The following is a 12,591-nucleotide window of genomic DNA, read 5'->3' as shown; positions in this document are numbered from 1 at the left end:
GATCAATCACTGCAAAAACAAGTTAGACGTCCTCTAATTGTTGTTGCATCTTTTACGTGGCTGCAATTGGGTTCTAGCAAGAACGTTTTCTTACCTACGAATCACCACAACGTGATTTTGTCAACCTCTATTTACCCTTCATAAGGGCCCTGTTCATCGATTCCGCTCCAACTAAGGTGGGAGAGACAGACACCCGCCAGCCACCTTATGCAACTAGTGCATGTCAATCGGTGGAACCGGTCTCACGTAAGTGTACGTGTAAGGTTGGTCCGGGCCGCTTCATCCCACAATACCGTTGAGCAAGAAAAGACTAGTAGAGGCAAGTAAGATGACAAAATCCACGCCCACAACAAAGTTGTGTTCTACTCGTGCAAAGAGAACTACGCATAGACCTAGCTCATGATGCCACTGTTGGGGAACGTTGCAGAAAATTAAAATTTTTCCTACGGTTTCACCAAGATCCATCTATGAGTTCATCTAAGCAACGAGTCTAGGGAGAGAGTTTGCATCTACATACCACTTGTAGATCGCGTGCGGAAGCTTGCAAGGTGATGATGTAGTCGTACTCGACGTGATCCAAATCACCGATGACCAGCGCCGAACAGACGGCACCTCCGCGTTCAACACACGTACGGGACGGGAGACGTCTCCTCCTTCTTGATCCAGCAAGGGGGAAGGAGAGGTTGATGAAGATCCAGCAGCACGACGGCGTGGTGGTGGATGCAGGGCGTCACAGCAGCAGGGCTTCGCCGAGACTACGAGGGAGAGACGTAACGGGGGGAGGTGGAGGCGCCAGGGGCTGGTGTGTGAAGTCCCTCCTCTCCCCCACTATATATAGGGGTGCCAGGGGGGGCGCCGGCCCTAGTAGATGAGATCTACTAGGGGGGGCGGCGGCCTAGGGGAGGTTTCCCTCCCCCCCAAGGCACCTAGGGGTGCCTTCCACCACTAGGACTCCTCCTAGGGGGAAACCCTAGGCGCATGGGCCTATAGGGGCTGGTGCCCTTGGCCCATGATGGCCAAGGCGCACCCCCTACAGCCCATGTGGCCCCCCGGGACAGGTGGCCCCACCCGGTGGACCCCCGGGACCCTTCCGGTGGTCCCGGTACAATACCGATAACCCCGAAACTTGTCCCGATGCCCGAAATAGCACTTCCTATATATAATTCTTTACCTCCGGACCATTCCGGAACTCCTCGTGACGTCCGGGATCTCATCCGGGACTCCGAACAACATTCGCGTTTCTGCATATACATATCTTCATAACCCTAGCGTCACCGAACCTTAAGTGTGTAGACCCTACGGGTTCGGGAGACATGCAGACATGACCGAGACGCTCTCAGTCAATAACCATCAGCGGGATCTGGATACCCATGATGGCTCCCACATGCTCCTCGATGTTGTCATCGGATGAACCACTATGTCGAGGATTCGATCAAACCCTGTATGCAATTCCCTTTGTCAATCGGTACGTTACTTGCCCGAGACTCGATCGTCGGTATCCCAATACCTTGTTCAGTCTCGTTACCGGCAAGTCACTTTACTCGTACCGTAATGCATGATCCCGTGTCCAACACCTTGGTCACATTGAGCTCATTATGATGATGCATTACCGAGTGGGCCCAGAGATACCTCTCCGTCATACGGAGTGACAAATCCCAGTCTCGATCCATGTCAACCCAACAGCTACTTTCGGAGATACCTGTAATGCACCTTTATAGTCACCCAGTTATGTTGTGACGTTTGATACACCCAAGGCACTCTTACGGTATCCGGAAGTTACACGATCTCATGGTCGAAGGAAGAGATACTTGACACTTGCAAAGCTCTAGCAAAACGAACTACACGATCTTTTATGCTATGCTTAGGATTGGGTCTTGTCCATCACATCATTCTCCTAATGATGTGATCCCGTTATCAACGACATCCAATGTCCATAGTCAGGAAACCATGACTATCTGTTGATCACAACGAGCTGGTCAACTAGAGGCTTACCAGGGACATAGTGTGGTCTAAGTATTCACACGTGTATTACGATTTCTGGATAATACAGTTATGGCATGAATAAAAGACAATTATCATGAACAATGAAATATAATAATACTTTTATTATTGCCTCTAGGGCATATTTCCAACAGCAAGGGCTAGGAATGCCCGGCCATGCCTCGTAATTATCTCGCGGGCACCTTCCAGGTCAACCCGTCTCCACATCACTCGCAAATATGCTCGCGCGGGTACCCCTCAGGGTCGACCCGTCTTTAGTAACATGGTTCAGTGTAAAGTCATAGTAATCATAGTAACTGTGTGTCTAAACATCAAGGGGAAAACCCGAGGAATCACCCCCGGTGAATTTCACTCGATATAATCATCAAGGTGAACGTAAGAGGATTCACCCTCGAGGTCCACACTTGAGGGGTTGCACGACAGAGTCGTATCAGAAGTGGTTAAGGAGGAAATCACCCTTGATGACCATGACCGAATAGCTACACTACAGGGTTAACATCTGAAGTGATGTAGAGGTCTCACCCTCGGCACTCGATAGTAACCCAGTAGTGTTGAGCAACTAAGGGGAAGTGATGTGCGGTGTCGGGGCCTGGTCTTCGATCCCGTTGATCGAGTCTTCGGTGATGAAGCAGGGGCAACAAGGGCAAGGTGGGGGTCACTGATGGATCTCTAACCAACCTATACTAAGTAGTTTAGGATAAGCAGGTAAGGTACAACAGTAGATACAAAAGCAGGCTATGCATCAGAATAGGTGCAAACAATAACAGTAGCAAATTCTAATGCAAGCATGAGAGAATGGAATGGGCGATATCGGGATGATCAAAGGGGGGCTTGCCTGGTTGCTCTGGCAAGGAGGGGTCGTCGTCGACGTAGTCGATCACAGGGGCAGCATCGGTCTCGGGGTCTACCGGAGAGAAGAGGGGGAAGAAACAGTAAATATAAAGCAAACATAACATCACAAAGCGTAACATGGAAATATGTTGTGCCGGGTGTGACCTAACGTATGGCTACACGATATAGGTGCAGGGGGAAAACAACCGGGAATGTATTCCCGGTTCCGGACCTGTGTCACACATATGACCGGAGGGGAAATGTTCCATGTTCAGCACGCTAGAGGCATGTGACAGATGAACGGACCGCATATTCGGATTCGTTGGATTTTTCTGAGCAACTTCCATATAGAAAACATTTTCATCGGAGTTACGGTTTAATTTCTACGAATTTCTAAAGATTAAACCATTTTCTGGAATTATTAAATTAATAGAAAAGGAATATGATGTCAGCATGATGCCATGCTGACATCAACAAGTCAACAACGGCTGTACAGGTCAAACCTGACATGTGGTTCCAGTGGGACCCACATGTCAGCCTCTGTGACTTTAACAGTGTTAATTTAGACTGATAGGGGGTTAACTAGAGGGTGGGCCCCCCATGTCAGTGTCTCATTTAGTTAACTAATTAGTTTTCATTTACTAAATGGTTTAGTTAACTAACTGGGCGGTGGGGCCCGCATGTCAGCGACACGGGGTGGCCACATCAGCGCGTTGACTGGTCAAACTAGTCAATGGGGCCGGCGGGGCCCACTGGCAGCGTCACTAGGGTGGCCCCAGGCCTGTCCACGTCGGCTGGGTCGGGGGTTTCGCCGCCGGTGACCAAAACATCGGCGGGGGCTCGGGAGGTGGTCGGGATTCGGTTACGGGGCATCTCCGGGCTTGTGTCCTAGCTCGATCGATCGAGCGGATGAAGGCGAGTCGTCCTGTGGTGGTGGCCCGGGCGGGGAGTGGTCGGAGCCATCGCCGGCGACATGGACGGCGGAGACCCGAGGCACGGCGAGCTCGCAAACGACGCAACGGCGAGCAATACAAGCGGTGCTGAGCACCTACGGCATCTACGCGTGCAGGCGAGCATGATGGACAAGCTTGCGCGGGCGTTCGGTCACCGGAACGTGGCCGGCGACGAGCTCGGCGGAGGCGAGCTCGGACATGTGGGGAACGGCACCTACGGGCGCGACAACGGCGGGAAGACGAAGGGGAGAGAGGCGAGGCTCACCGGGCGGCTACGTAAAGCCCCTGGAAGGTTAGTAGCAGCAGCAGGCGTCGTCGGAGTCGAAGGGGATTGCCGGAGCAGAGGCGGAAGGAGGGCGGCTCGATCCGTTGCCTGCGGTGCTCCCCGGCTTGCGCTCGTGGACGGGGACGAGGAAGTCGACGACGGTGGAGCTGCTGGACAGGTCGGCGAGGCGAACGGGTCCCGGTGGCTGCGAGGACGGGCGAGGCACGGCGGCGACCGCGTCGGCCTCCTCTCCAGAATGAAGGAGAGGGAGAGGGAGAGGCGGAGAGGGCGAGAGGATTCTGGGCGTGGGTGGAGGTAGGTGGGGAGGAGGTCGAGGCGTCGAGGGGAGGGGTCGACCTTATCTTCCTCGTCGACGGCGAGGTGGTTCGGTGGCGACGCGCGGGCGCGCTCCCTCGGTCGGTTGAACAGGGGGAGGGGGAGCGACCGGGGAGGTTGGGCCGGCTGGGCTGGTTGGGGTCCAAGGGGGGCAGGGGTTGTGGGTCGTCCGGCTGGCCGAGGCGGGCCGAGGCCCAAGGGGAGGCCAGGGCTCTCCCACCCCTTCTTCTTTTCCCTTTTTTTGCAGCTTTTCTTTTTTTTCTTTTTCTGCATTGCCGTTTTCTTCCTGATTCCAAATTGTTTGGCCACCAAAAGATTTTTGGAAAATGTCCAATCTGGCCAAATAATTATGATGCAATATACTGCACTGCCACAACAAGTTTGGAAGCAATATAATTCCATTTGGATTTTTGCATTGCATTGAAAGAGTCGAGAAGGTGATGTTGGCTCTGTTTTCAATATGATAGAGTCATCCAGGTACTTTAGATGATGTTGCCACCCTGAACATAATTCACAATGGATTATTTACAAAATTATGAACTTTTTAGTTCCTGGATTTGGACAACTTATATTTCACCTCATAGTTGAATTTCAATTTGAGTTGGAATTTGAAATGAGATATGATTCCAATGTGATCAAGCACTGTTCAGTAAAATGATTAGCTTAATCATAGAGGGTTACTGTAGCATGACACTGGGGGTGTTACACCTTCTGCCTCGGTCAAATGAGAAGCTAAGTGATTGGTGCCTTCGGCAGGACTCGGTCGGGCGCAACAGGAAAGCAATGAGGGCAAAGTGTTTGTTGGCCATGTGGATGATTTGGAAACATAGGAATGACGTGGTGTTCAATGGAGCCTCTCCCTCCCTTTCAACCGTGCGAAAGAGAATTAGGGAGGAGGCCATGTTATGGATCAAGGCTGGCCTGCTCAAGGATGGCGACGGTGGAGTGCAAGATGGAGTAGAGGTAGTATGGTGGGAGGAGGAGACGTAGGGTGTAGCCTAGCTTAAGTGTGTCGGTGGTGTCGGAGAATCCGGCATGTAAATAACTCTTGTATTTATGGCTTGGGGAGTCTTTCCCCCTTCGTCTCTAATGAATGATACGCATGCTTGTGCGTATTCGAGAAAAAAAAGAATAGACGGTCCTACTGCCCCCCTCCCCCGCGTCGTCTCCTCCGAGGCGACCCGGGGGCCAACCCTAGCCGCCACACTTTAGCCCCCTCCCCCCTCCCTCCCCCTCCGCCGCCGCCAGAGGAGCTCCTCGGCGAGCCCGCGCGGCTCTGATGAAGGTGGCGGCGGGGATCTCGGCGGCTTCACCCTGTGTGGAGGGCCTCGGCTTCCAGGGCGGCGGCGCGCGACGTGGCCTGTGCAGCGGTGGCGTCGGTGGGTGCAGGTGGGCCACCTCCCTGGCCGTGAGGGCGGCGCGAAGGCGGCGGGCGACGGCTGCTGCGGCGACTCCTCGCCAGTCGTTTGCGCCCTGGAGAAGTGGCGTTTTTAACCTCGATCCACTCCGATTCGCGCAGATCTCGGCCTCTGGCGGCTCTGATCGCTGGATCCCGTCGTCGGATGCGCGGATCTGGTGCTTGGGGGCGGATCCGGGGGAAACCCCTGGCCGGCGCGGCGGCCACACCGAAGGCGGCGCCTTTGTGCGTCGTTTACCTTGTTGGAGGCTTCGGTGGGACTCCTCCTCCTCCCATCCCGTCCAAGAGCTCAGGTGAAAGCCTCAGGTCCCCTTTTCCTGGCGACAACGACATTTTGGTGGCGTGTTCCTCCTGAGGGTGTCGTCCGGGGATGGCTCGAGTGGTGGTGGAGTTGGGTGTGGTTCGAGGGCGGCAAATGATGGCCTGATTTCATCAACGGCATCCTTCTCTGGTCCAGGTGCAGAGGGTTCCAGCCGCAGGTTCGAGGGGATTGGGGTCCCTGCCTCCATGCCAGCGGTAGGCCTTCGGCATGGCGATTCCTATCCTTGACCAGGGGCATGGTGTCGCATCCTTTTGGCCTTCTCTGAGGTTCCAGCGTCTGCGCCCGATAACTCTCGTCCGGTGTTTTGCCTTGCTGCTGCCGACGATGATGTTTTGGTGGTCGGTCCTCCGTTTCATGTGGGTCTGTCCCTGGTGCCTCTCCTCTGGCAGCCGGGGCACTCTGATTTAGATTCTAGGGTGAATCACTCCATCGGCCGCCGGTGCGGCACCCGTCGAACCCGAGTGGTAGGGTAGGGACCCTTTGCGATGGCGGAGTCAGATCATGTGTGCCCTGTTTGATCCCTTTGGTGGCTGCCTGCGACTCAAAGCATGAATGGTGGTGCCCTCCTCCTGGCGCCTTTGTAGGTTAGCTAGTTTTTGGCTTTGCGTCGTTCGATGGCAAGAGTGGTGTGCTCTTCGCCTCTGAGTTGTTCTGCTGAGCAGATTGTATCTTTTTCTTTCCGCTTTCCTCTTCCTTATTGTAAGTTGCAGTCTTGTATGCCTGGCCGGTTGATGGCTTTGTTAATTCAAAGCCGGGCTCTTCTTGAGCCTCCGTTCAAAAAAAAAACGGTCCTGCTTAATTTAAGGGTACTGTAAAAGAGCTCCACTACATAGCAGTATATTAAGATGGTTTAGTGGGTTCACTAAGCAAGGTAGATTATTCAGCTACCGTTGTCAACTGAAATGTCATATGTAGTGTGCTAATAACAGACTCAATGGGAGTCTACTCCCGGTAGCCTGAACTAAACGCCTGTGCGGGATCTTCTTATATCAATTGACAGAAGGTGCGTACACGACATGAAGAAAGTTGGTTACAGAAGCCATATCATATGAGGGTGTAATCGTCAATACCAGCAAGTATGGTATTACCTCGACCCGAGGGCCTAAATCTCCTCGTGCGCACCATCCGAATCTCCAACATCTGTGCTACCTTAGATGGATATTGCAGGGGAAATACATCAACGTCGGTGGAGAAAAAATAGGGAGACGCATGGATAAGCAAACTGAATTTGCTAGAGGATGAACAAAACAAACTGACTCTCCTATATATATTACAATTTTAGGTACTTACAGAAACTAATAAAATATAGATGGGTTGGATTTGAGGAGTCGATTGGAGCATAAGGAAAAATATGAAGAAAATCTTTTGGAATGACTCTCCATACGGGGATTTGAGGATTTGAGGAGTCAAATTTGAAGGGTTTGTTGGACTTGCTATGTGGTCTGTTGTATAAACAGCTTCCACAGAATCAACCTTAGAAACAAAATTGACAATGCCGGAATATCTTCACCTTGCTGAATGCTTGAAGTTCTAAAAAGAAGACACAAAACAAGATTGCGCTTGAGCCCAAGCCATTCAGTACAAAAGAGCATTCACAAATTGCATACAAAAAAACACTGGAGAAATAAGTTGCCAATAACCCAGCGGCTCCTTCTGGCCAAAGTTTCCAACTCAGATTTGTCTTTTTCAGTTACTAGAGAATGATCTCCAGCCATAGTTAAATACAGACCTCTGATGCAAAACAGTGTAGAGTACCTTAGCTCCCAGGGCAGCGTATGCCTGCATCTTATGACGCTTACAAGCTCGCGACTTCTGTTTCCAGGCCTATAGATGATTTAACAACAAAGGACATCCTCTGATTAGCATAAGTGAAGATGTGGTCTGGTAACACATAGCAGAACTGAGTCAGAGTGTAATGAAGTGGGTGTATGTTTCACGGAACATTTAAGGTCTTAGTGATGCATAAATTTTTGTAACAAGTGGGCCAGATTATGTAACAGTATATATGATGAGTTAGTGGGTTCACTGTGCAAGGTAAATTATTCAGCTACTGTAGTGGTACGCTAATAGCATCACTAGAAGTTAACTAGTAGAAGCCTGAAATAAACAAGGGTGTGGGATCTTATATTAGTAGATAGACAAGGTGTGTGCACAACATGAAGCAACTTGGTACAACAGCCACAAGGAACATAACTAGACATAACAGGATGCTTGAAACTGTGACAAAACAGAGTAATTGACAGAAAATATTAACATACAAGAAGCAGAGCAATCATTCAATAAAATGTGTAGTTACTTTGTGCAAAGTCAAAACTGAGAAGCACGCAACCCTAGTTTCCTGAATGTCAAGGCTCACAGTTGGTCAACTATATCTAGTTGCCATGCAGTTGAAACTTGAAAGATATAACATCCCCGGAATTCATGCTAACTCAATCAACTAGAAGTTAGTAGTTTCCATACCTGCACATAAAGCTTCATATATCATAATCGAAGAACTCGGGGAAACCACGGAGTGAAATACACTGCTAGATGGTCATGACAAATCATGATGACAGGCATTACGCAACCAGCAAGCAATAAAACATGCTGCCATATGGTCATGTTGTACAACACTACTAGTTACCACAACAATTCAAGCTAATCATTCTACTAGAATCTGAGAACTACCCAATTTTCAGAACCACATTATGTAAAAGTATATATATGATGACTTAGTGGGTTCGCTTAGTAAGGTAAATTATTCAGCTATTGTAGTGGACTGAAATGCTGTAGTACGCTAACAGCCTCATGAGAAGTTAACTTATGGAAGTCTTAAATAAACAATGGTGTGGGATCTTATATCAGTAGATAGAACATGAAGCAACTTTTTCTCAAAATAAAAACATAAAGCAACCTGGCAGAGCAGCCACAAGGTGCATAACTAGATATAGCAGGATGCTTGAACACTATGAAAAAACAGTATATCCGCAGAAAACATGAACGTACAAGAAGCAAAGCACTCAATCAATGAAATTTATAGTAGATGTGTGCAAACTTCAAACTGAGAAACATGCGACCCGTAGTATTCTGAATGTCAAGGCTCATAGTTGGTCGACTATATCTGGTGGTCATGTAGTTGAAACTTGAAAGGTATAACATCCCCAAAATTCATGCTAAATCAATAAATCTAGTTTCCATAGGTGCACATGAGAGTAAAATGCACTGCTAGATGGCCATGACTCATGATCAATCATGATGACAGGCAATATGCAACCAGCAAGCAATAAAAATCATGCTGCCAGATGGTCATATTGTACTACTAGTTACCTCAGCTATTCAAACCAATCATTCTAGCATAATCTGGGAACTAGCCATATTGCCTGCCTGGAATGCACTCAGTTCAACAGATTACAGTTCACACATTCAGTGACGCAAGATTGCAAAGTGAAGAATGGAAAGATGGGATCTGAGACACGTACCATGGAGTAGATTGGGCATGGATGCTGGTCAGTTGGTCGGCCGTTTCGTTTCGTCGAGCAGCTGGCGGGCATGCTGCCATTGGAGTTGGGAGGGGTGGGTGGGTATGAGGGGGAGGAGGTCGTGGACGTCCCTGGCAGCGAGGAGACGGAGAAGAGCCAGCTCCGCGCCCTTGAGGTTACGCGCCGCCGCCGATGCAGGTGGTTGAGGCCGAGGATGCAGTGCCGGCGTGACCTCGAGCCACTTAGGGTTACGGCTCGGTCGGTTCGATTCGGCTCGGTCGGAACCGAAACGTGCCGGTCGGCTCGAACCACTTGAGGTTACGCACACGCGGGGGTTTGGGAGCAGCCACGGTCGCCGGCCGCCGGAGCTCGGAGAGGCAACCGGACAGGAACTAAAGAAAAAAGATAGTAGAAGAGAAGAAAATGGTTGGGCTCAATTAGCCCGGCCCAAGAAAAAAAAGGCCTCCTGAGAGAGAGAGAGAGAGAGAGAGAGAAAGGCCAGAGAGACGAGGAGGTGGCCGTTAAATTCAGTTCGTCCCCGCCCTCCCCGCGTACTCGTCGCTCGAAACCTTCTTCCTCCTCCCACCTCCGTCCCAACTCCCAACGCCACCGTGCCGCACTGCGACTACCCCCACCGGAAGCCAGCCAGCCACCGCACCGCACCCTCCTCCCCATCCACCCTAAACCACCTCGTGCTCCCTCCGCAAGCCCGCATCCTCTGCGATGAATCAAGTTGGCCAGCGGCCACCACCGCCGGTGCCGGAGCCACGCCCACCGCCGCCGATGGGGAGCTGGATCAGGATCTTGCGCTCGGTGGCCTCTTCATTGGGATTATCTCTCCGCTCTCTCATGGTGCTACTTTGGCGCGCATGCCGCTTACCGGCGGGCCAAGACGAGGAGGAGCACAATGAGGCCAAGAACAAGAACAAGAAGCAATCAACGACAGATGGCCAGGACGATGAGGATCGCCGGAGGAGGATGGAGAGGGAGGCCAGGAATAAGGCCAAGGCGGAGGCCGAGGCGAAGGCCAAGGCGGAGGCGGAGGCGGAGAGGCAAGAGAAGGAGGCCAAGAAAAGGAATGAGGAGGAGGAGGCGGCCAAGAAGGAGGTGGAGTATGCCAGGAGGAAGAAGGCAGAGGCCAAGAAGAAGGAGGAGGAGAAGCTTGCCGAGGCCATCAAAAATGACAAGGAGAAGAAGAAGGAGGAGACGAAGAGACGGCAGCGGGAGGACACCGCGCGGAGGAAGGAGGAGGCCAGGATGGAGGAGGAGGACAGGCAAAGGAGGCGGGAGGAGGCCCAGAGGAGGAAGGAGGCGGACAGGAACAAGGATGAGTATGAGGTACGATCGATCATGCGCTTGCTCGTTCTTTTTGCCATGAGTTCAGTTTCTGAAGATTTCTCCTTTCTGCTCCTGTGCTCGTTCATCAGCGTGTTTTGACCGATTATCAGCGTTTAGGCAGGTTTAGATCTCTGAAAAAAAACTGATGTTTGCTGTCACAATAATGGTAGAATAGTTTACTGTCATATTACAATTTAAAATCCCTTGCCATGTTTTAGTTTCTGAAGAATTGCCTGAAAAATGCCCACCTCTGCTCTGCTTATGTATGATGCAGAGGGTGTTGATTCTTTGTATGGAATTTTAGCTAGTGTTCAATCTTGATGAAGTGACCGTTCTAAGGATAAATCACCACCGCTAAGCCTGCCTGAAAATCTTTGGTCATTTGAAGACGGGGATTTATCCGATAGCTGTTTTGGTGAAGAATGTGTATCTTTCCGTAGTGTTTGATCATATTGTGACGATGTAGAGATTTCCGTAGTGTATCCTTTTGTTTGAGCCTTTCCGAAGACCAATTGCCCATTATGTTTTACTAGTTTGCTGCATTTGCTGCAGTGTGCAAAATAGTGCATGTTTTACTGTCGTGGCCCCTTGTTCAACCTCAACATGAGATCAGATTCATAGCCGCCTAGGCGCCTTGGAATCTGGTGGCAACAAATTTTTTTGGCAGACTGCACCAACTTGAAATTGTAGTGGCTTGAACCTGCACAATGCCTCCATAGCATGTGTAAGTGGGAACCAATTAAAAAGATCTACTATTATAGAGTGTAGTATTTCGATGAACAGCACGGCATTCAAATATTTACTAGACACCTATCCAATCTTTTGTAAGTGCTGAAAACATCTTGTTAGTCCAAGTATAAGGAGGCTGTTTTACAAGATCGCAGAAGATATGAATTGTGTAAACCCACGTCAAAGCAACCACGTTGTTTCATAAGCAGGGGTACTTTTTCACTGGCCTGCAGTATGAGATTCAGATGTCCCATACAAAAGTCAGGTCGAACCAAACTATCATTCACGAGAAATGATAATTCAAATCATTAGTTGTGGTCCTTGTAGTTTTAAGATGAAGATTACCTACACTGCGAGGCATAGGTTGACAAAATGGGGTGGGCAAGATACCGCATGTTTGACTGTCGTGGCCCCTTGTTCAACCTCAACATGAGATCAGATTCATAGCTGCCTAGGCGCCTTGGAATCTGGCACCAAGATTTTTTTTCCTTTTTTTTTTGGCAGACTGCGCCAACTTGAAATTGTAGTGGAATATTGGATCCCCAATGAGCATGAGATGGCTTGATGGCCGTCGCTTCAGAGTTCTGCAATTCCTTCTCACCGATGGTACTCGTGCTCCGCCAAAACAGATTCTTCTCTACCATTAAGATACCTCTGAAAGCTGGAGGTTTCCGTTATACACTGAGTGCATCAATGAAAATTGTGAAGGTAATACTCAGAATTGCATAAAATTAGTTTCTAGACTAATTTGCAGGGAAAACATTTGGAGTTGTGCCACCAGTTCCGCAAGTGTTTATGCTCTTGTTCTATGCTGCAATTTTGCCGACATGCATACTTCTATTTTTATTTTTAACCAAGACATGCACATGCCTTACAGGGAGCATAAAATTGCATCGTATACAAGGAGAACAAATGTACACCAGCTAAATAAATAGTGAATT

Source organism: Triticum aestivum, chromosome 4B (genome assembly GCF_018294505.1).
Source record: "Triticum aestivum cultivar Chinese Spring chromosome 4B, IWGSC CS RefSeq v2.1, whole genome shotgun sequence".
NCBI lineage: Eukaryota > Viridiplantae > Streptophyta > Magnoliopsida > Poales > Poaceae > Triticum > Triticum aestivum.
The sequence above is the reverse complement of the archived record's forward strand: the minus strand, read 5'-3'. Positions refer to the sequence as shown.